Source organism: Podarcis bocagei (assembly GCF_964188305.1).
Source record: "Podarcis bocagei genome assembly, chromosome: 15".
NCBI classification, from domain to species: domain Eukaryota; kingdom Metazoa; phylum Chordata; class Lepidosauria; order Squamata; family Lacertidae; genus Podarcis; species Podarcis bocagei.
This window is the reverse complement of record NC_138141.1, coordinates 2,148,090-2,173,164: the sequence shown is the minus strand read 5'-3', so window position 1 is coordinate 2,173,164 and position 25,075 is coordinate 2,148,090. Positions and strand designations below refer to the sequence as shown.

At 46.8% G+C, this 25,075-nt stretch overlaps 1 protein-coding gene and 1 pseudogene across 3 annotated transcripts in view; one reads left to right on the top strand and one right to left on the bottom strand.

Moving 5' to 3' along the window:
• The window catches only part of SLC39A14 (solute carrier family 39 member 14), a 32,577-nt gene extending 29,861 nt beyond the window's left edge, over positions 1-2,716 (bottom strand). For both annotated transcript variants that reach the window (XM_081171431.1, XM_081171430.1), the window contains exon 1: positions 2,622-2,716. The gene's annotated coding sequence lies outside the window, so the exon portion shown is untranslated. The remainder of the gene's footprint in view (positions 1-2,621) is intronic.
• The window catches only part of LOC308573995 (tigger transposable element-derived protein 1 pseudogene), a 136,568-nt pseudogene that overhangs the window by 30,708 nt on the left and 80,785 nt on the right, over positions 1-25,075 (top strand). The gene's annotated exons all lie outside the window — the stretch shown is intronic.

The following is a 25,075-nucleotide window of genomic DNA, read 5'->3' as shown; positions in this document are numbered from 1 at the left end:
AATAATATTTGAAAGAGCCCTTCCATTTTAGCCCACAGAAGGCTTTTTTCAAGTGCAATTGTTGGCAGGGGGATAATTAATATGCATGTATGTGATTGTGATGAGTGCACATGTGTGTGCATGGTGCACACAGCAGTTTACCCAAATTGCAACTGTGCCTATGGAACCACAACGGTTGGCTACCCTTACAAGAGAGCGATTGATGAATACACTGCGGCTGGTAGAGTATACAGATTCCCTCCCACAAATCAGAACTCGGTCTCAGAGGCAAACCTCCATGACGTGACAACATTTTCCACATCTTTCATGTGAGTTATGCACTATTCAATCCTGTCCAGCAACTGAAGGCTCAAGCAGGCAGCAAGATAGGGAGTAGCAGTGCATTCACATCTAGCATCTGGGAACCAGTGGCGTAGCGTGGGTTGTCAGCACCTGGGGCAAGGAAAGTAATTTGCGCCCCCTAACCCGTGGATTTTAGCACTCGAGTGCGAGCGCCCCCCCAGATGTTGCGCCCGGCCCCCCTGCACCCCCCCATGCTACGCCACTGGGGCTGGGGGCGAGCGAAGGAGCCAAGGACCCCCCCCCAAAGGCTCAGCAGGAATTTATTAAATTTATTATTTGCGGAGCCCCCGCGGGCCGAGGCAGCCGAAGCCCCCTCCCCTCAGGCGCCTCCCCGCCCCCTCCTCTCCTTGGGCTGTAGGTGGAGCTCCAGATCCGGGCTTGGCGAGCGCCTCTCCTCCTCCCGGCCGGGTCCGGGGGCTTCCAGCCGTGCTCCGTCCTCGCCCCCCCCCCCGCGGCTGAGACTTGCGCTGAGAGCCGGAGCCAGCGGCGCCCCCTTCTGCCGGGAGACCCTCGCCCGCCCGCCGGCTTCCTCTCGGAGGGTTTTGGGGAGCGCAGGGCGCGGCGAGGCCCCTCGGAGCTCTCCTCCCTCCCAGTCGGCAGAAGCAGCCGCCGCCTGTGGCTGGGCCGAGGGGATGGCGTCGGCGTCGGGGTGCGGAGGCTGCCCATGCCCGGCCAGGCGTCGGTGGCGGCGTCGGCGCTGCTGCAGCGGCTGCTCCTCCTGCGAGCAGTGAGTGGAGCGCAGCCGCAGCGGCGGCGGGGGGCGCGCGCGCTAGGGCGCAAGTCTGGCGGTGGCGGCGGGGAGCCCGGTGGAGGATGGAACTTGTCCCTTCCCTCTGGACTCGCCCCCCCCAGATGTTGCGCCCGGTGCAGCCGGCACCCCTAGCACCCCCCACGCTACGCCACTGCTGGGAACACCTTAAACTGCTGGGAAATTTATTCCTGCTTCCATTGAACCCTTATAGCACACCATTAAACTCTGAGAAGAACAACCCAACAGCTATTTACAAGTTTGTATTGGAAGAATAAGTATTCAACAGCATCTCAAAAATATGCAGGCTGCACACATTCATATGTGACTCCCAACATGGTAAGGAGAGAACAAGTGAGGATCTACTATAAGGGGGATCTGGGTATGTTAGGAAAGGATTGCCTAGGCCAGGGGTCAGCAAACCTTTTCAGCAGGGGGCTGGACTATATTTTGGGGGATAAATGAACGAGTTCCTATGCCCCACAAATAACCCAGAGATGCATTTTAAATAAAAGCACACATTCTAGTCATGTAAAAACACGCTGATTCCCGGACCATCTGTGGGCCAGATTTAGAAGGCAATTGGGCCAGATCCGGCCCCCGGGGCTTAGTTTGCCTACCCATGGCCTAGGTTATGGTACAAAAATGAAGCAGCTTTTAAGTATACAAGGCTTGTGGAATCTTTGGAGATAACAATGGATGGGAAAGTCAGACAGATACATGGTTAGGCACTAGGGCAGGCATCATCTCCAAAGTCCATTTCGAAAAGCTCAACAACTTTGAAGTGAACACATGTTCACTTCATCAAATCTGGCCCTCTTTGAAAGAAGTTTGGGCACGAGGGGCATGAAGAGTCCTGAGAGGAAGCGGAGAAGATGAGATCCTGGAAGGAAGAGCGGGGGATCTCAGTGTGCACTGGGGGGGTGGGCAGGGATCTCCTACAGGAAGCATTTATGGCAGTGTCTTCAGTGACCACTGAGCAGGCAGCCTCAGGGTTGGAGAATATGTTCTTAGCTGCCTGGACGGCGGCTCCTGTCTGAATATGTCACCCCGCGTGGCGGCCCTTTGGGGTGGGGGTGCTGGAGGGAAACGGGATCCTCCATTCCGGCCTTCGTGGAGGGGCCGTGGGAAAGGAGATGCTCCCTGGACGCGGGTCGAGGAGCTGGGATGGAAGGATGCTTCTCCCACAGGGGACATTGGTGTGGAGCAGATGAGGATGAATGGGGGGGGGGGAGTCGTGGGGGCAACACCAGGGAGTTGGGCCGGGCGAGACAGAGAGAGAAGGGGGTCGGCAGGGGACCCGGGCAGGAAGATCTTGAGTGGGGCAGAGCGGGGCGGGGGGCGGGGGCTGACCTGGCACTCACGGGAAACCTTTCGCCCAAGGGACTGGGGGGGGGGGCCCGGAGCGCGCGACCCCGAGGGAAGGCCCCGGGGGGAGCACGACACGTGTATGGATGCGGGCATGTCTGAAGCCCAGGCGAAGGGCCCCGCCCGGTCTCCCCTCGGCCCTGGCCCGCCCGCCCCGCTCTACCTCACGACGCGTGTCACGTCCCCGCAGCACGGCCAGCCCTCGACGCGTGTCCCGCCGGCCGCTCGGCTCCCTCAGCAAAGGCCGCGCGGAGAAGAAGCAGGAGAGACTGACGGGCCGCCGCCGCGCATGCGCCTTTCGAGGGAGGAGGGCGCCCCGCCTCCGCCGCCCCGCCTCCGCCCGCTCCTATTGGTCGGCTCGGGAACTCGGGCTCTGATTTGCATGGGCCCCGCCCCCTCGAAGAGCCGGTCCCGCGTGGCGCCTCGAGGGGGCGGGGCCGCGGGGGGGGGGCGCTTTTATCAGAATAAGAATAGTCATCTTTTGCGGCCCTTTGCTTCACCCAACAAAGGCGCTGGACTTCGGTCCCTCGGCAGGCTGCGGGGGGGGGGGCGCCTCCCAGGAAACCCCCGCCCCCCCCCCGATGCCAAGGCCTGCCTCGCCCCGCGCCCCCCATCTCCCCCCGGCCGCGATCCCGGCGCCGCAGCAGCCCTGGCCTCCCGCAAGCGCCGGGCTTGTCCCCCGGGGCGGCGGGGGCGCCTGGCGGAGAGGCTGCTCTAGTCGTCACGCCCTTTAAGAAAAGAAAAGGAAAGAAAAAAGGGCTTTTCACAGTGCTGTGCATTTTAGTAGATCTGATTTTATGTTGCTGAAATCCTACTAATTGCTTTTTAAACCATTTTACATGGTTTTTGGTTTTTGTATTTTATTTATGTTATAATACACCTTGAGTCCAGGTCTGGGGAAAGGTGGACTGTAAATAAATAAATATAGAATAACCGAATTGTAGAGGTGGAAGGGACCACGAGGGTCATCTAGTCCAGCCCCCTGCAAGGCAGGAATCTTTTGGCCAGTGTGGGACTCAAACCCACGACCCTCTACTTACCAAGCTATCCCATAATAATAATGTCCAACACAAAGTGACTAACAAAAGGGAAAAGAGGAAGAGGGAGAAGTTGTGGGAATATAGGACCCCTGGCTCTCAGTCTAGCCAGGAGGGGAGAGCGCTTCTAGGTATAGAAGACCCCTTTGGGCGAGGGCATCCCCCGGGTCTTATACCAACTGGGGCACCTCAGGAGGGGAATTTCAACTTTGTTAAAAGCATTGACTTGAAGCATCTGCCTGACCTAAGAGTGAGGACCTAGAAAGGAGTCAGTGGCGGAGGGGCGGGGGGAGCTCACCCCCCCAGCACCAACGGGGAGGGGGTACCATCGCAGCCACACACCCCGTGGGGGCGTGGCATGCATCCTGGGGGCGTGCCGCACCCCACTGCACCAAGCGCCACCCCCTGCAAGCAGCACGCCACGCCCCGGGGCGCATGCCAGCCACGCTCCCACCTGCCCTCCACGCGCCCCCCCCCCCCGTGCCGGAGCATGCAGCTTCACCACTGAAAGGAGTAACAAAAACTGAAGTGTAACAACTGCAGTTCATGTCACATTTTTATATCTGGGTGCAGGAAAGGACAAGAATTTTTTTTAAGGGCTACAGCAACTCCAGTATGAGGAAAGGTTGCAGCATCTGGGGGGCTTCATAGTTTAGAGGGGGAAAGCATGCTAGTGATTTTGCAAAGGTGTGGAGAAAGTAGACAAAAGGTTTTGTCCTCATAATACTAGAACCTGAGGTCATCCAATGAAGCGGAATGTGGCAATATTCAGGACAGCCCAAAAGAAAGTACTTATTCATACAGCACATAGGTAAACTATGGAATTTGTCTGGCAAAATGTAATGATGGCCACCAACTTGGGATAGCCAAATTCATGGAGGATAGAGCAATCTAGCCACAATTGTTATGTTCTCTGTTGGAGGCAACATGGCTCTGAAAATCACAAGCGGGGAGAGTGGTGTTTCACTCCGGTCATGCTTAGAGGCTTCTCGTAGGCACCTGATGGACCATTCTGAGAACAGGGTGCTGGATTCTAGGAGCCTTTGGCCGGATCCAGCAAGGCTCTTACGTCAGGCTGATGTGGCTGTGCTGGCAAGTTAATGCAAACTGCGTTGTCCCAAAGTTCCCCTAGGCACCGTTGCCAGGCCAGGGCAGCCCCTTCACACCTTGCTGCTCCACAGCTGAGCCACATCCATAGCAGCGGCTGGTCTCCTGCCATACTGCAGGGAAGGGGGATATTTTTCTGTCCAAAGCCACACTCCCAAGCAACTTTCTGGTGGGGGGCCAGAGGTGAAAGTGGGTGGAGAAAGTAATGCAATTTTTACGGTTGTACAATAGACTAGCTTCCTTACACTGTCACAGCTCTCTCTATTCTCCATCCAGACAAGCATGAGGCATTACAGTGGTACCTCAGGTTAAGTACTTAATTCGTTCCGGAGGTCTGTACTTAACCTGAAACTGTTCTTAACCTGAAGCACCACTTTAGCTAATGGGGCCTTCCGCTGCCGCTGCACCGCCGGAGCACAATTTCTGTTCTCATCCTGGAGCAAAGTTCTTAACCTGAAGCAATATTTCTGGGTTAGCGGAGTCTATAACCTGAAGCGTATGTAACCCGAGGTACCACTGTATTAGTGTTCAAGGACACATTATAGCCAAACGAAAACACTCAAAGCGGGTATGGAGGAGGACCAGTGAGTGGCGCAGCCTTGAGAGCTCTGAGGACTGCAAGCCAGAGGTCCGTGTCCGTCCGTCCGCCCCCCACCCCGCCGATCTATACACCAGCCAGATTACCTGGGGACACTAGACAATACTTCTCAGGACACGTCAGAGAACCAGCTTCCTTATCCACATGTCATATTCCCCCCCCTATTTTTTTTATTTTCACAAAATTATAAACAAACAAGACAAACAAACACAAATCATAATCTTATTAGAAATTATACTCATTAACATTGTTAAGTGACTTCCTCGCTTCCCCTTGGTTGAATTTCCATGCATATCCATTTAACGGTTTTCCAGATCACAGTTCTTATAAAATTTATCTGTAGCTTTAACATCTTTCAATCTTTACCTTTTGAAATTATACATATTGATTCATCACTTAACTTATATAAAATCCTAAGCCTATTCATCCACATGTCATATAAATATGCTGTGGTTGGTCCTCTGGGGCAAGTGGCGTACAGCCCCCAGGCACCTCAGTCTGTTTTCAGCCTGCTCCCACCCACCTGCCTTACTGACCACCTGTCCAAGGAGCTGCCCCCATCTCCTCCTTCGCACCAGTGTTGTCATTGGCGGATTCAGCTGGGAAGAGCATTGGGGGAAACCCGAGTGCTGGTTCTGCCTGCCAGTGGGCGCCAGCCAGCCACCCCTGTAAAATGGCAAGCCAGATCATTGGTCCAACCAGCCCACTAGTATTGATTGTGCTGACTAGCAGAAATTCTTCAAGGCTTCGGCTTCCTAAGATTATTTCCGTTGAACATTCCATGTTTTCTCACCACGGTTCTCCACCCTGGAGCTATGGGACGCCCCCTAACCCGGGGCAGGCAACCTTTTCTCTTTCTACAGTGGTGGGTGAGGAAGGAGGGCTGGGCCACCTTCTCTCTCTGGTTTCACCCACACGACACATTTAAAGCCCTCTTGTGTCACGTTGACTTAACAGCCATAGCTTCCCCCCAACAATCCTGGGAACTGTAGTTTGTTAAGGTACTAAAAGTTATTAGAAGATCCCTTGGAGAGTGACCAACTCCCAGCATCCTTAACAAACTGCAGTTCCCAGAATTCTTTGCAGGAAGCCATACTTAAATGTACAAAGTGAATGTATGTCTTTCTTTCTCTCCGCCATCTCCCCCCTCCAAACAGTTTTATACATATGATGATATGCTTCCATTTTGTAAATGGTCGACCCAAAGTACGTCTGAAAACCAGGGGCTTTCTCCATCTCATAAACCTCTTCTCCAGCTTTTTAAACCCATAAAAGCTACACAGACAATTCCTGTCATAATCTATTGCAGATTCTTCAGTGCAGAAAGATGTAGTGGTTAGGTTCTATCATATAAAGCATCTGTTGTTGGGAGACCATGTAAGATGGTAGGCTGTGCATTTCAACTTTAAAATGGCCTCATTATATATATATATAAGTGGGAAGCATGTAAATGCAGTTAATTATAATTAGATACATCTATAGCAGCATCCCCTCTAGTGATTCCACCTTCTATCCTTCCCGATTGTTGACTCTGCTCGCTGGGTCTGATGTGAGTTGGAATCCAGCAATATCTGCAGGCCCCACATTGGCTACCCTGTCTGTAGATAATTGGCAGAGTCAGAAGCTCTGCATTAGATTGTGACCTGGATTTAACCAGGTTAAATTAAAGGGTTTCCCCATTCAAGCTTATTACTTGCACTTTTCCTACAATTTCCCCAATTACAGCCACTTGGCTTGCCACAAAAATTACATCAGAGGAACAATGGCACCTCCCATCACCTTGACTTTAAAAGAAACATCTGCTGCTGCTCCTGTTATTACAAAATCAGTGTCTTCTAATGTGCTAAATACACACTGTGGGGCTCTTTTCACTATTGCACTATTGTTAAGTGTGGCCTTCCTTAATATTGAAGGCCTTATTCAAGTTGAAGGCCTTGATTGTTGAAGGGAAAGAGACAAAGAGGCTTCTGTATGTCCCATACACAGAAAAGCATGGTACCTGCCCACTCCCAGGCTAGCAGTTTACTGTAGGAGATGGACCACTGGTGGTCTCTGAGCTCCAGAGTAAACTCAAGAATAAGTATCCTTGGTCTGCACCCAATTAATTCTTTTCTGACAACAGATTGAGGTCATACTGTTGAATTGCCTAACAAGGACCAGGTTCTGGGGTCAGGACTGTCATCATGCACTGCACAGGTCTTAACCATGCCAGCACTGAAGGATTTTTTTATTTTATTTTAATCTTCTTTACATTTATTCCACAAGCTAATTGCAACCCCCCCCCCAAATTTCCTATTGTACTACATAGTTTTAACTGGCCATATTTTTTTCATCTACGTGTACATTGTTTTCATTGGCCAGGGTTTATCAGCTGTGTAAACAGCAAGTTTGTGAGGGGTGTGTGTGCATATGCATATGCAGCATGATCTGTGTAAATGAGTGAAATATATGGGGAGATGTAAAAGAGGGAGGGGTGTGTGCTGGGGAAGGGCATGTCTGTATGCTTGTGAGAGGGGCCTGTGAGATGGGGGGGGGAGTGCAACCAGTTTCAGAGAAGCACATACATCTGAAAGAAAGAGGGGAAAGGTATATATACTTGTGGGGGCAAGGGGGGCAGGCATAAAAGGACATGTACAGCATGTGACACAGGCCTCAGCTGTGTGAGCAGGTCCATGATCTGTGGGGATGGAGAGAGGGGGCTGGTCTGCATAGGAAAGTATCTGCAGGAGTCACCTGTGCAGAAGAGAGGTACATGTGGGGTTTGTGACAGTGGGTGGGGGGTGAGAAGGGGGAGGGAGGCATGGATGAGCTGTGTGTGAGGGACAGGGAGGATATACATGCACGTGTGGAGTTTGTGTATATATTGTTATGAGTCGGGGGGGGGGAAGGCCCCTTCTAAATCCTGGATCCAGTACAGATTAAATTCCCACGAAAGCCATGCCAGCTTCCTGGGGAGACAATTGCCCTCTAAACACAGGTTAACAAAGGAAGTGGTTCTGTGCCAGACGGCAAATGGGGGTGTGTGGTCCTCCTCCCTCAAGGTGCTGGTAGTTAGAAAGACAAAGGTCAGTGTTTTAGAGTTGAGTTAAAATAAAAAAATTCCTTCCAGTAGCACCTTAAAGACCAACTAAGTTAGTTCTTGGTATGAGCTTTCGTGTGCATGCACACTTCTTCAGATACACACTGAAGAAGTGTGCATGCACACGAAAGCTCATACCAAGAACTAACTTACGGTAGTTGGTCTTTAAGGTGCTACTGGAAGGAATTTTTTTATTTTGACTATGGCAGACCAACACGGCTACCTATCTGTAATTAGAGTTGAGTTGTATGTGAGGTAGAAGCTAGTAGCAAGTCTGCAGGCTGGGCAGCGGGGAGACAGAGCCATGCCCGATTTCTGCTGGAATCCGAGGCTGTGGGTAGGGGAGAAGCAAGCCCTCCTGGGCTGTTAATGCTGGCAGCCTCTCCATCGCAGGCTCAGGTTGTACGTATGTTTAAGTAAACCATCTAATGATGCCGCGGTCTCCACTGCCCCCCATTCAAGGGCACCGAGCCCTGGGCAAGTGGCTGGAACACCTGGATGCTGCTACTGCTTGGAGACTGGGGTGGTGAGCAATAATATACTGTACTTTTCCATGTATTAGACGAGGGATTTTTATTCCAAAATAGTGTTTAAATACGGGGCTTGTCTAACACACAAGCAGTCATTGGGAGACCAGGTGATTGGTTGCAGCTGCAAGCTGCAGCTTGTAAGTGGCGATTTGGTGAGTGATGGTTGGCTGCGTCAAGGGCTGCTTTGGATTGGCGGCTGTTGTGGAAACTGGGTGTTTGGTTGCTGGCTTGTGTTTGCGAATGGACAGACACTTGTCGCCTTCTGCGATGCGAGCGATTCTGAGCTCTTGTCTTTAGGGTTAGTGATTTTCTGCATTCCCCCCCCAACAAAAGCTCAAGAACCTTGGGCAACCCCCCAAAAAAAGCTCAGCAACTCTGGAAATATAGTCATCTCCCCACATTTTCTTAAATTATAGCCCCCCCAAATAGGGGGCGTCTTATACATGGGGATGTCTTATAGACAGAAAAGTACGGTACATGCCATGAAAGGGCGAGTGTGATGGACAGGCACTGGGTCTGCTTCTTGGGGACCCAGCAACCAGTCAGCTGATGAGTACACCCAATTAGAGGTGGGGGGGGGGAATTAAATACTGACAGTGAGCAATTAGAAAGGACTCTGTGTGGAAGGGCTTGTTTGTGGCTCAGGAGGGACTTTGTGAGGGCAGAGGGTCCAAGCACCTTCTGGTAGCGTTTTTCTACCCATCAGATAGTGTTTTCTTCTTAGTTAAAGGTAGTAACAGGGATTGTCTATGGCAGAAAAGGTTTCATTGAACTGTGCAAAATGTTAAGATTATAGGTGGGGCAGGAAGTGCTTTATGGATAGTGTAAAACAATAGGCATCCTAGAAAGAAGTTATCTGTCCACTGTGCAGAAATATCTTAAACATCTTTTTTTTTGTTTATAATTTTTATTAAATTTTCTGTTTTACAATTTCAAATATTCATTTTACATCCTTAAGATATCAATGACTTCCCTTCTTCTCTTTCCATGGTTCATTTTACATATCTTAAATCCCTGTATATTTTACAAAAAGCATAATCCATCAGTTTTTCATTACTGCATCCATCAAAACTTATTTACATTGTTGAATTTATCTTAACACTGCCAGCGTTTTCAGCTGTACACAATTATTTTCCGTATATTCAATACAGTGGTACCTTGATTCTCAAACTTAATCTGTTCCTGAAGTCCGTTCAATTTCCAAAGTGTTCCAAAACCAAGGCGTGCTATCCCATGGAAAGTAATGCAAAATGGATTAATCCGTTCCAGACTTTTAAAAACAACCCCTAAAACAGCAATTTAACATGAATTTTACTAACGAGACCACTGAATTGGGTTCCACAGTCACAAAAACAAATTAGACAAAAAAGCCCCCAAAACAAAAATGCAAAATAAATAGCAAAAACAAAAGCACCAATAAGCTCCAAATATCACCTCCACGTTGCTTGGGTGCTCAGGACTCGCCAGCCGACAGATCTCAGCGTGGCGCTCAGAAGGGAAGCATAACACTCAAATCGGAAGTGCAGCACTCACATGTTCAGCTTCTGAAAAAAGTTCGCAAACCAGAACACTTACTTTTGTTTTCCATTTCCGGGGTAACAAAACACGGGCCGCAGTCGTTACATACACAAATAACCTTTTTCTGACTCCTGGGGATTTCAGTCTGAATTATCCCTAACAGAAAGAACTCTGGTTTGCAGCATTCGTGTTCCAAGTTGTTCGACAACTAAGCCGTTCAAGAACCAAGGTACCATTGTAAACGTTTTCCAATCTTCTTTAAATGGATGTTCTTCTTGTTCTCTTGTTCTATATGTTAAGTCTGCAAGTTGTGCATATTCTGTCAATTTGTTGCCACTCTTCTTTGTTTGGGACCTCACTCGTTTTCCATTTTTCGGCTAACAAAACATAGGCTGCAGTCGTTGCATACATAAATAACCTTTTCTGACTCCTGGGGATTTCAGTCTGAATTATTCCCAACAGAAAGGACTCTGGTTTTGGGAGGAAAGTACTTTAAAACATTTTTTTTCAACTCATTATAGATCATTTCCCAATACTCTTTTATCCTCGTTCCCTCTGCATCTTTACCCCTCCAGCACTTACCTGCTTCTGTCTTGTACATCTTAGCAAGCCTACTCAGAGTTAAATACCATCTGTGAATCATTTTCAGGTAGTTATCCTTCAAAGAATAACATGCTGTAAATTTCAAGTCACTTTTCCAGAGTTTTCCCGAGAGGTTAAAATCTATATTGTGTCCTATATCTATTGCCCAGTGTCATTGAGGCTTTAACTAGCTCGTCTTTTGTTTCCCATTCTAATAACAGGTTATACATTTTAGACAAAAGTTTCTTTGTTTTGTAGGAGTTCTTTTTTGAACTATGAGCTTTGGCCTGAAAAACGATTCTTTCTATCTAATTTAAACATTTCATGTAACTGATGGTATTGTAACCAATCTGTAACATGGCTGTAACATTTTCCATTGATTTCAGTTTGGGTTTCCCCCCTGTAAAGTGCAACAATTCCCTGTAAGTCGCTCACTGTCTATCCATATTAACTCTCTTAAAAGTAACAGCCTCGATAGGAGATAGCCATAAAGGTGTTTTCCTTTCCAGCAGATTTTTATATTTCTCCCAAACTCTATACAGATTCTTCCTAAGAATATGGTTCATAAAACCTTTATAAATTTTTGCCTTCCCATACCAAAGACATGCATGCCAGATGAATTTTAGGTCATGTCCTTGTAAGTCCAGGATGTCTGCATTATCCAATGTAATCTAGTCTTTTGACCAACCCAAACAGACTGCCTCATAATACATTTGCAGGTCTGGCAGGGCAAAGCCTCCTCTTTCTTTTATATCTATCATAATTTTATGTTTAATTCTTGGCTTTCCCCCCAGCCAGATAAATTTAGAAATATCCTTCTTCCATTCTTTGAAGCAGCCTGAATTATTTGCAATTGGAATTGATTGGAATAAAAACAGTATCCTGAGCAGTATATTAATTTAATGGCTGAGACTCTACCATACAGGGAGAGCTTCATTCTCTCCCAAATCTCCAACTCTTTCTTAATCTCTTTCCACAGTTTAACATAATTATTTTCAAATAAGATGAGATTTCTTACTGTCAACCAGATTTCCAAATAACTAATTTTTTTACCTATTTTCAAACCAGTTTTTCTAACATATTTTTTGACTGATCATCCATGTTTTTAACCAACATTTTGGTTTTATCTGAATTTATTTTAAAACCTGCCACTTCTCCAAATCTTTTGATTTTTTCTAATGCTTTGGGAACACTCCCCAAAGAAATATCTTTAACATCTCTGTTAAGAGTGTCTGTGTTGTGCCCTTTGAAAAGTAACCACTGAGCTATAACCTGTTTGAGTGTAAACAAATAAAGTTCCTGTTTTGTTTTAAAAGTGCTTCATCCTTCCTTCCTTGGATCGATCCTCTGGTGAGGGCTGAGTGGTCACAGGTACCCCCTTCACCTAATTCTAACATCTTGCTGCTGCTAAACAAATACACTACCACAACCAGTTAAAACAAAAGCTCAGGTGTGGGAATGCAGGCAGGGATTTCTCTTGCAACCCCTAAAATAGCAGCTGCATTGCACAGCACCCATAATAACTGGGAGTGTCTGTTGCAGAGAGAATGTGGGGTGTTTATGTGTAATAGAGAGGGGCAACTATGTCCATGCACTGTGTGAATGATGGAAGGGGGAGCCATGTGTGTGTGTGTGTGTGTGAGGGAGGGACAGGGAAGATATGTGTGAGAGACAGAGGTAGGTAGGTAGGTACGTATGTATGTATGAGAGGATAGGTAGGCAAGTATGGACGCATGGTCAGTGTGAGGGAGACAGGGAAAGTGCGCCCATGTGGGTGTGCCTGAGAGATGGAGAAACATAGATGGTGGGTGTGAGAGAAAGGAAGAGAATGTCCTTATAGAATGGGAATAGCCAGCAACTAAGGATGGCAAAACTCAGCTGCAGGGGTAGAGAGAGCCACAACACTTAAAAGAGAAACCAAAGAGCTTGGAACCAAGCCTTCCACCGCAACTATTGAAAAGCCACTTAAAAGCGTGTCTCTTTCACACAAACAAAGTTTACTGATAAGGCTTGGAAAGGTACAAGAATCCAAGACCTTGAGAACAGTACAAATCATTCCCAACCAAATAACACACTTTTCATTTCAAAATACGGGGGGGGGGGGCATGCTGAGTAAAACGTCCTGCTGTGAGTGCACAGTGTGGGTTTTTGTCTTATGCTGTAAAGGGACAGGTAACATATTTGTATTTATTCCCATGTAGACCATAAGGTATACAAATAAGGGAAAACACACTGAACAAAAGACAAGGGAGAACTGGTAGAAGCAAGTTGGAGAATGCCCCCTCTTCCCTCCCTCCTTGTAGACATCTGAACATAGGCTGCCTTGCACTAAGACAGGCCAGTGGTCCATCTTATGCAATAAAGTCCTCTCTGACTGGCAGAGGCCCCCAAGGTTTTCAGGCAGGGTGACCTCCCTGGCCTTAACTGAGCTGCTTTCTATGCAAAACGTGCTCCTGCTGTCCTGGGTAGATCCATGGTAGTAGCAGAGCTAATGGTGTTTAGATGCTGTTGGAGCAATTTCGTTGTACAGATGTTCCTTGCAAAAACCAGTTTTGCCAGCCCTATTTGTGCTTTGCTGAGCAAAGGTTTGGTAAAGCCCCTTATTTACCCTGTTACCCTAGTGCCCAACAAGTGGCTGTGTGTCAGGTGCTTGCAAAGTTATGTGCAAGGGACTTAGACAGCTGGGTGGGTCAACACACCTCTCAGTCATATGACACCAGGTGACTGATGGCACAGCCCACCTGTCAAAGTTGGTCCATGGGGCCCCAAAAGGTTCCCCACCCCTGCACTAAACCATTGTTTAGCATTACACCTGAATTAGGCCAATGCGCCTTCAGATGGTGCTGGTGCTACTCTGAAGCCCTACAGGTAACTCCCGATGAAATTAGGCATATGGAGGTAGTTTTCATTTCAGGAATTGAATGGTTTCAGCATTTTGAACCTGCACCATTAAGTAGCATGGCATAACACTCAGAACCTGGGCGTAAAACTATATTCTTGAATCTTAGGAAGTCTGCTTCTCCTTCACTTTGGAAGAGGTAGTTCTTGTTACCTCAACCTTCTTTTCTTCTTTCTGGTCCATTGCCCTGACTTTGTTGTCCTTTCCATCAAATGGCTTAAATTTGTACCCCACTGCATTTCAGGTTTCCCCCACTGCAGTCTGCTAGAGCTCTATAACTCTTCCTCAATACAGTGGTACCTCGGGTTACATACGCTTCAGGTTACAGACTCCACTAACCCAGAAATAGTGCTTCAGGTTAAGAACTTTGCTTCAGGATGAGAACAGAAATCGTGCTCCAGTGGCATGGCAGGAGGCCCCATTAGCTAAAGTGGTGCCTCGGGTTAAGAACAGTTTCAGGTTAAGAATGGACCTCCGGAACGAATTAAGTACTTAACCCGAGGTACCACTGTAGTAGCATTTCCTACTCCATCTCTCTCTCTCTAATAATATATGACCCCTTAAAGTAAGCAAGTGTAAGCTGTTGATCTGGGTAGGGTGTTGCATGTGCATAAATTACATATCTAAACCATCCTAATTGGGTCTGATGATCCAAGGGCACTGGCGAGCACTGTGTGAGAGACAGAAATAGCAATAGCACTGTAGACTGAAACTAGGGGGTGACCACATCTCTGCTAATGTGTGTAGGATGTAGGGACACATCTAGCCTTGCTTAACAGCACCATTATCTCTAGACAGTTTACCACCTCCACATACAGAATACCATCCTAAACCACCGAAAGGACCTATGCATGGGTAGCACATGCAGAAGACACAAATTCCTTTAGTTAAAACATGGAAATGCTTATGTCACACTGCCTGCCTTGATATCACTACGATTTAATGTGCAATAAAAATGATAAAGATAAAATTTAGAAACACTGGTAACACATACACACATCTGTTGTTGAATATTCCCCAACACATTAAATGACACTTGCCTTCTTAAAGTCATCCCCAAAACTACCTCCCCCCCAACCCCCCAGTAATATCCAAGTTCTTATTCTGATTCTTGCTCTGCCAGGGCCAAGCAGCAGCATTAACTAACTTTGGAAACAGCAGAATAGCAACCTCTGAAAAGTTAATGCACTTCTTAAAATTATGACAAAGAAGAAAAAACAAAAGGTTACATGGAGCATGGTGCACATAATAACTGCCAAAAGCTATTTACTAGAATGAGAGAGAAAGCAGACGTAAGCAAACAGACCCAGCTCTTAACAAGCCGAGATGGCACCATGCCAAATGTGTAGCCATTGCTATTATGGGATAGGATTTTTAGCCCTCCTGAACAGCTCAGCCACAGATAAATTTTTGAGTTGGACAACTAGGTCCAATCCTAACCCTGTCTACTCAGCAGTAAATCCTACTGAATTCAATGGGGTTTAATCACAAGTGTGGTTAAGACTGCACCCTTTGTGCTTGATCCCAACTGACTGAAGGACTATCTTCAGAACAAATGCTTCATACAAGCATACAATCTCCATTACATCTTTACTGATGCTTTTTGTTATTTTTAAAAAGAAATTAAAATTTTATTGAAATTATTTAGAACATAGATCAATTACTCTGACAACAAAAACAGAACAAACCAGTACCCTTGACCCCCAAAGCAAAACAAGACAGTAAAAGAGAATCAAAGAGTAAAACAAAAAATAAAAGAATTTGTTATATATATACACACACACACACCGTATTTTCCTTCCAAATTCTTTTTCAACTTCCTTCATCCTGTACATGGTTTTCTGTTTTCTCCTTCTAAACTGTCTCTTTTATGAATTATTTTTACGATATGGTTCTTAGGTTACAATTTGGAAAAATTTACTGATGCCTTTCGTGGCTCTAATAATCACACATACACCAAGTTTAGCAACAATATAGATTACTTCAATGAGAAGTAAATCAAGAATGATTTACCGTATTTTTCGCCCTATAGGACGCACTTTTCCCCCTCCAAAAATGAAGGGGAAATCTGGGTGCGTCCTATGGGGCGAATGCAGGCTTTCGCTGAAGCTTGGAGAGCGAGAGGGGTCGGTGCGCACCGACCCCTCTCGCTCTCCAGGCTTCAGGAACACATCCGCAGCCTAGGCAGCCCTACGGGAGGTTCGGCAGGGATGTCTAGGCTGCGGATAGCAGCCTGCTGCCCAGCGCGAGGGGCGCACTGAAGCAGAGCGCCCCTCACGCGGGGCAAACATCGGCCAGCCCCACAAGCTCAGGGGACAGCAGGGAGGCGCAGCGCCGCCATCCCGCTGTTCCTCGACCTGGTTCTGTTTCCCCGACCTGCTTTTGGGGGGGGAAATAAAGGGGGGGAATTTCCTTTATTTCCCCCCCAAAAAACTAGGTGCGTCCTATGGGACGGAGCGTCCAATGGGACAAAAAATACGGTACTCAAAAGATCCCAATTCAGTCTTTTAGCCTGAACTTGTCTAGCCGAGTGAAGACTCCTTTTTATATATGTTATATTTTGTTCTGCTCCTGTGATGTTAAATCACCACCTGATCTAGGGTGCTCCAAAGCATTTTTCTATTTAAGGTTTCAGATTCATCCTTTTACAGTTTTAAGTGGCTGTCTCTTATTTCTAAGCAGCAAAAACAGTCCCTGCCATTTTTATGTGTGTCCTCAGGCTCTCATTACTGCTTTGACCTACAAGAAGAGAAAGCTAAAGATCGAGCCGTGACCAGGCCAGGAAAACTGGGCCAGGTGCCTTTTTCTCACTCCCGAATCCAACACAGCCTAAGCACACTCTGTTCTCGTTGTTTCCCCATCAATGTTTGCACGGTGGATATGGCAGCATAACTGACATCCACCTGACAGACAGCCAATCTATGGAAGGCACCACACTGAGCCCCATGAAATGGAAGTCCATCAACCTCACAAAGAAACTTGCACAGGTACAGACTGATATCTCCTTTATTATATATATTTCAACTGCCTCAGACCAACATGGCTACCTACCTGAATCTAGAGCCCATCTACTGGAAGAGAAGTTGTCATTTCAGTGGGGCTTCCCTTCAACCGTACTGCTCCCCCGGACCAGGAAAAAAACCTTTCTTAAATAATTATTAGTCTATCTTTCAATCTTTGGGCCAACATAGGAGCTATCTTACTATTAAGATCCGGTGCTCTGCAAAGGCCCATTAGCAGAGATGTGTGCCGGATGCATCCCAAGCACACACAAAGCTGGGGATCAAGGAAAGCAGACAAAGGTGTAGGCAGAAGAAAAAGGCTGGAATGGACCTGCAGTTTCTGCCTGCATCTTTCTCTGGAAACGGTGGTGGAATGGTTGGCCCAGTGGTAGCAGTAAGGAAGGAGGAGGGACTCCTCTGCAGACAGAAGCTGCAGATCCATCCCAGCCTTTTTCTTCTGCCTGAATCTGCCTGTCCCATGGCTTTGTTTCTGTCCAATATCCGCTAGTCACCTTTTGTGGAGAGAGCTCTGTGGGGATGAGGGGCTGCTTTGTGGTGTGCAAGCTAGGAGGAGCAGGAGCCACCCCACCCTCAGCCCTCCTGATCAGCCCTGCCTCTGGTCAGCTTTCCAGGAGTTTTTTTCTCTGCAGAAAAATCTTCTGCTTTGGCTTCTTGACCACTTTTGCGGAGGTGGTGGTGTCAGCTTCTCTGATTATTCTTATTGTTCTTTGCTTATTGGTTTGTCATTTCCCTCGCTCCCGCCTTCCTTTGTTGAAATAAATCACTGGGTGTACACCTTAATGAAATGTGCTGTGCACACCTGTGCTCTTTAGAGAGTAGAAGACACTGAAGAGAAGTGGCCAGGCTGAGTGGCAGAGTCCATTTTTTGCATTCATAAGTTTTCAGTCCCCCCCCCAGTATCTCCACCTAAAAAGGATCATAGATTCATAAAATTGTAGAGTTGGAATGGACCCAAAGAGTCAACTAGTCCAACCCCCTGCAATGCAGGAATCTCTACACACGCTCCCCCATCCAATCAGAAACCATGCTTAGATCTGCAAATGTGCTAGCAGTTTTATTGCTGTAACCAGTGCTATTTTTCTAGAAAAACAGGTGCTGGAACTCACTGTGAGCGTGCTGTGGTCTAAACCACTGAGCTTCTTGGGCTTGCAGATTGGAAGGTCCACGGTTTGAATCCCTGCAACAGAGTGAGCGAGCTCCTGTTGCTCTGTCCCAGCTCCTGCCAACCTAGCAGTTCAAAAACACGCCAGTGCAAGTAGATAAATAGGTACCGCTGTGGCAGGAAGGTAAACAGTGTTTCCGTGCACTCTGGTTTCTGTCATGGTGTCCCGTTGCGCCAGAAGCAGTTTAGTCCTGCTGGCCACATGACCCAGAAAGCTGTCTGTGGACAAACGCTGGCTCCCTCGGCCTGAAAGTGAGATGATCGCCACAACCCCATAGTTGCCTTTGACTGGACTTAACCATCCAGGGGTCCTTTAACTTTCACCTTTTCTCTTATACAGCAGTACCTCAGGTTAAGAACTTAATTCGTTCTGGAGGTCCGTTCTTAACCTGAAACTGTTCTTAACCTGAAGCACTTTAGCTAATGGGGCCTCCTGCTGCTGTGCCGGAGCACAATTTCTGTTCTCATCCTGAAGCAAAGTTCTTAAGCCGAGGTAATATTTCTGGGTTAGCGGAGTCTGTAACCTGAAGCGTCTGTAACCCGAGGTACCACTGTAATGGAAATAGCGCCCACCTGAGAGGTGCTGGAACTGAGTTCTGGCTGAAAAAGCTGTGGTTGTAGCACTGTCTTTCCCATCAACTGCTCTCTGGCATCTTGGAGAGTCACTGCCAGTCATGAGTATACAATTCCGGGCTGGATGGACCTGGTGGAAGGAAGCTTCCGCAGTTCCTCTAAAAATGCCGCAAGAGCAGGGCAACACTGGCTGGGAGGCTTGGCCACACGTGATCAACTGCTGCAACATCTAAGATTCCAGCAAGGACACAAAGTACCTTTGCAGCGCATTGCCAGGTACACCCACAACCCTGGATATAATGGGCCTGGATAGAGAAAACCAGAGAAACAACTGAGGAATTTACTAAGTCAGACCATTTGCTCAATACTGTCTGTTTTGGCAAACAAAAGAAGCATCCTTCTGTCAAGAGTTTGGGTGTAACCTTTAACGCCTCCCTTTCCATGGAGGTGCAGGTTGCAGCCACAGCAAAGGTGGCATTTTTCCAACTCTGCCGTATTAAGCAGTTGGCCCCTGATCTGGCCACAGTGATCCATGCGACAGACATCTCCAGGCTTGATTATTGTAACTCGCTCTACGCGGGGCTGCCCTTGAAGCTGACCCAGAAACTCCAGTGGGTGCAGAATGCCACGGTGAGGGACTTCCGGTCGGCGCCATCGGCTAATGGCGGATCTCCCTCCGAGCTCCGGAGGGGGTCTGCTTTTCGAGTTCGGGTCCTGTCGCTACGGCGAAGCGGGGACCCCTAAAAATTACAGGCGCAGAAGCCTGTAAACAAGGAGACTCGGTGGGCACCATCGCGCCCCCCCGAAATCGTGAAAGAGCCTTTTTAAAGGCTCCGGAACGGCAGCAGGGGTGAAGCGCGGCGCTGAGAGTCGTCACCCAGCTCGAGAAGCGAAGCCGCATCGCCATAGCCGGAGAGCGCCGATTCCTTCCTGAAATTTGGATTACAAATTAAAGCCTGTGAGTAGGACTGTAACTAATTCGGAATTTGTAACTATTTTAAAGAATTTCGGCTGAAAACGGGATAGGCTTCAAAGTAAGGAAGTCAGCCTTTCCCGGACTGCAAAAGCATACAGCAAAGAAAGTTAAAAGCTGCAACCTTGGAAAGATTTTAAAGAACTAAGCGAACTAGACATTGGACTTAAAAATTCCCCCTTTAGCTGGCAGGAGCAGAAGGGGGTTGAACTTTTGATTTAAACCTGATGGAAAGGAGTTTTAAAAAACTTTTACTGCTGTGTCAAATTCCCCTGAAACGGACTGCCTAAGTGAGGATCCCGGAAAGAGAACTGTCAGTGAGTTAAATAGTTACTTGGAAATCTTCCCTGTTTTAAAGTTATTGGGCTCAGAGAGTTACAATTACTGTTTTGTTGAACTTTGGAAATATAAGAAACTGTTGCAAATTGACTATTGGAAAACCCTAGGGGATTGACTTTAAGACATTTTGTTACAGAAGCTATGGAAACTTTTTTCCCCTAGAGGACATTTTGATAACTGTTGCAATTTGGACTGTAACTATTGAGGCAGTGGAAATTTCCTTTTAAAAACAACCTAGGCGTGAGTGTGACCTTGGCCAGGCAATGAGCGAAGAGACAACAACTAGATCTGGTAGACCATACAAGACAAAACCTTCACAACAGCGTAGAGTTTCAACTTCAGGCATCCCTACGGCACCAGCTGCAACTGGCCAGATAAAAACAACAATGACATCAGATGCTGTAACACAAGCTTTACTCAAGATAAATGAGTCTTTGGAATCTCTGACAAAGCAGGGACTGGAAAATAGCAAAAAGCTGACAGGACTCTCAACAAAACTTGATCAGAACACACAAAGTGTGAATGAATTAGGGAAAAGAGTGACGTCTAATACAGAATCTATTAATAAAATATTAGAGGACTCTGCCAACATACGTAAAATTGCAGAAGAAGCTAAAGTCTCTGCTGAGGAGGCCAAAGTCTCTGCAGATGCTACACAAGGAAAAATAGAGCCAGTTTGCAAAAAATTAGAAGATCATACATTAGCCCTGTCTATGCTTGACCTGCAGAGGAAGGAAAGGAATTTAAGATTGAGAGCAGTTCCTGAAAGTGAGGGAGATAACTTGGTGGACTTCCTTTCAAAAGAATTTTCGGATTTTTGGCAAGAGGAGTTGGAGAAGGAAGAAGTTAAGATAGTGACGGCTTTCAGATTGGGCAGAAGGCAAGGCAGGAAAAAGCCAAGGGATTGCCTGATAACTTTAAGATCAAAAGAAGAAAGAGATAAAATATTGAGTTTGCATTTTCAAAGAACCCTTGAGATTGAGAATTCTTTCGTGGAGATTTTTAAAGACATACCAAAAGAGATTTTGGACGCAAGAGCACTATATAAAGAACTAGTGGGTCTGCTGAAGAAGAACGATATACTTTTCAGGTGGGAATTCCCTCAAGGCCTATCCTTTAAATTTAAAGGAAGGAAAATCAGGATAAGAACAGTTCAAGACCGAGACCAATTTCTGAAAGACTATAGGGAAGACCTTCTGAAAGGAACAGTAGGAGTGGAACCAACACCAGAGACAAAAGAAGTAACAGACATTTTAAATTTGTCGTTTGGACTTAAACTACCGACAGAAGAAGAACAGCTACTCGGAGCGACAGGGGGCCAATAGTTTCATTATGGCTCTGCAACTTTTAAGCTGGAATTGTAACGGTTTGTACCTTCCTCGCAAGAGAAAAAATGTATTTCACCTACTGAAAAAGGAACATCTGGACTTGATTTGTTTGCAGGAAACTCACGTGACAAGACTGCATAGGAAGCTCCTCATCAATAAGAGATTAGGTCAAGAATTTATTTCATCAGACAAAGTTAAAAAAAGAGGAGTGGTAATCTATGCAAAGGAAAAACTTTCTCCGAAATTCATGTTTAAAGACGAACAAGGGAGATATTTGGCAGTTGAAATTCAAGTTCAAGGTGAAAATTTTTTGATTTTAGGGATTTATGCACCTAATGAAGGGAAGTCAGAATTCTTTAAGAAGTTGCATGAGACATTATTGGACTATTTGGATTACAATTTAATCATGATGGGAGACATGAATGGAGTAGTCTCTACAAATATGGACAAAGCACAGAACAAGAGATAGAGGGTGCCATCCAAAACATGCAACTGGGCAAATCTCCAGGACCAGATGGGTGGACTTCCAGATATTACAAAGCTTTGAAGGAGTGGCTGGTACAACCGTTAAAGGAAGTCTGCAATGAGATCTTAGAGGGGAAAAAGGCACCAGAATCGTGGAAAGAAGCGTATATTACACTCATACTAAAAACAGAGACTGAAAAGACTCAACTTAAGAACTACCGCCCTATATCATTACTTAATGTGGATTACAAAATTTTTGCAGACATTTTGGCAAAGAGATTGAAAAGAGTGTTGATGGAAGAGATTGATAAAGACCAAGCAGGCTTTCTCCCAAAAAGACATTTATCAGATAATGTGAGGAACATAATAGACATTTTGGAATTATTAGAGGTGAATATAAACACTAAAGCAGTTCTGATCTTTGTGGACGCGGAGAAAGCCTTTGACAATATTTCTTGGAGTTTTATGAAAAAGAATCTTCATGGGATGGGGGTAGGCCAAGGATTTGAGAATGGTATGGGTGCTATATACTCTGAACAAAAGGCTAAGTTGATTGTAAATAATGTGATAACTGAAGAATTTAAAATAGAAAAAGGGACACGATAGGGGTGCCCAATTTCCCCACTACTTTTTATTTCAGTTCTGGAGGTGTTGCTAAACATGATTAGAGGTGACCAGCTGGTTGAAGGGGTACAGGTCGGAGCTAAACACTACAAGTTAAGGGTCTTCACAGATGACTTAGTACTCACTTTACAAGAGCCAGACACTAGTACAAAAAGGGTTTTAGAGCTAATTCAAGATTTTGGTCAAGTGGCCGGATTTAAACTGAACAAACAAAAGACTAAGGTTTTGGAAAAAAATTTAACAGTCAGGGAAAGGGAGAAGTTCCAGGAGGAAACAGGCTTGACGGTGGTTAAGAAGGTGAAATACCTAGGGGTTTATATGACATCTAAGAATTTGAATTTGTTTAAAGATAACTATGAGAAATGTTGGTTAGAAATTTAAAGCCCTATGCGGCCTAGGACCCTGGTACGCCCCACAGAGGACATTATTAACACCACAAATAACACCACTTTGGAGGTACCGAGCCTCAAGCAGATTAGATTTGTTTCAACTAGGACCAGGGCCTTTTCGGTACTGGCCCCGACTTGGTGGAACGCTCCGTCATAAGAGACTAGGGCCCTGTGGGACTTGATATCTTTCCACAGGGCCTGCAAGACAGAGCTGTTCTGCCTGGCCTTTGGTTTGGACTCAGTCTGACCCTTATGTCTTCCTTCCCCTTACGGTTTTGATTTATGGGCGACTTTTAAAATGAGGCTGCTTTTTAAATTGCTTATTAACCTGTATTTTAAACTGGGTTGTTTTTGTTTGTTTGTTTTTCCCCCCTATTATGTTTCCATTGTAATCTTACTGGTGGTAACCACCCTGAGCCCGGCTTTGGCTGGGAAGGGCAGGGTATAAATTTATTATTATTATTATTATTATTATTATTATTATTATTATTATTATTATTATTATTACAGTGCTACCTTGGGTTACATACGCTTTAGGTTACAGACTCATCTAACCGAGAAATAGTACCTCGGGTTAAGAACTTTGCTTCAGGATGAAAACAGAAATCGTGCTCCGGCAGCGCGGCGGCAGCGGGAGGCCCCATTAGCTAAAGTGGTGCTTCAGGTTAAGAACAGTTTCAGGTTAAGAACGGACCTCTGGAACATATTAAGTACGTAACCAGAGATACCGCTGTATTATTATTATTATTATTATTATTATTATTATTATTATTATTACTATTATCATCCTCCTCCTCCTGCTGGTTCAGACCTATGGCCTCTCTAGCTCAGGCATCTTGTTCTCACAGCAGCCAACCACATGCCTGTGGGAAACCTGCAAGCAGGACCCAAGCCCAAGAGCTGTGGAGGGACAGCAGAGCCTCCATTCCTACTTCATCACGAGGAGGTAGAGAATCTCAAGACAAGACCTTGACTTCACCATTCCGCCCCGAGCCTCTCATGCACGGATCTCTTCAAACCTGCACATACAACAGACTGACAAGATCAGCCAGCACTTATGAAAGTGAATGAATTCTAGCATTACCAATGTTCAACACTCATTATGGCTAATGGCATATTCTCTGCCAATTTACCTTTTCCCTTATTACTGAAGAACAAAGTCAACACAGCACATTATGTGCTGGGTAGGGAAATTTATATACCGTATATACTCAAGTATAAGCCAACCAAAATATAAGCTGAGGCAACTAATTTTACCACAAAAAACTGGGAAAACGTATTGACTCTAGTATAAGCCAGTTCACACCACCACAAACCTCTTGGTGGGCCGGAGTGCATGTGCCCGTGCATGCGCACACGGCAGAAGAACTTCTCTCCACCTCAGCCCCTCCCGTCCCCCTGTCTACCTAGGGTGCTGCTGAGAGGCGGAGGCTGGTGGCGGCGGCAGCAGCGAAGGAAGAAGGGCTGCTCATTCCTCCTCCGCCACCATCGATAGCGGCAAAGGCGGAGGAGGAGGAGAAAGGAGCAGCCCAAAAGATCATTTTAGATTAACTTGGTTGAATATTCTCTCAATTAAAAAACAAGTTTGGCCTGTAACAATTTGTTAAAAATGATAAAGCCAAAAAAACAACAAACCAGCAGTGAATAACCAAAGAGAATGGTTAGACCTCATTTGATTTCTGAGCCAAGAACGCAAAATCTCAACTCTTTTAGGGCTGGTCAACTTTTCTGGGGGCTACTAGGTCTTCTAGAGCAGTGTTTCCCAAACGTTTTTGGGCAACGGCACACCTGTTTACCGGAAAAAAATCTCGCGGCACACCACCATTAAAGCCCCGCCCCGTGACGTCAGCGCGCAGCGTCACGCCGGGAGGGAGGCACAAAAGTGAAAGTTTTTTCCCTCCCCCTTGCCGGGGTGGGAGGAGGCAGCAGAGCGAGGGACTGAGGGACGGCGGCAGCTGAGGCGGCCACCCCTCGACGCCGTCCCAAAAGCCGCCAAAAAGCCCTAAAAAAAGAGGAGCAGCACAAAAAACACACCACACACGGGGGGCGTGTTCTAATTCGCTTCTAACTCCGGGTTAGAGCGCAGCACGTGGAGGATGGGTGGGGAAAGAGAGAGGAGGCGCACTGATAGAACGCCAGGCACGGGGGCCGCCAGGGAGAGCCAGCGCGCGCCCCACCCCGGACGCTCGCGGCCACCGCCATCCCTCCCTCCCAGGGAAGGCGGGATTAGAGCAAGCGCCCGGGCAGCAAGAAGCGCGCGCGCGCCGGCCCTGCCCTGGATCCCTCAGAACCGCCAGTCTCTGGGAAAGTGGGCGTGGCTTCAGAACTCTCAGGCAGCAGCACCCGCCGCCCGGCAAGGCTTCCCATTGGGAGGCGCGAATGCTTTAGTGG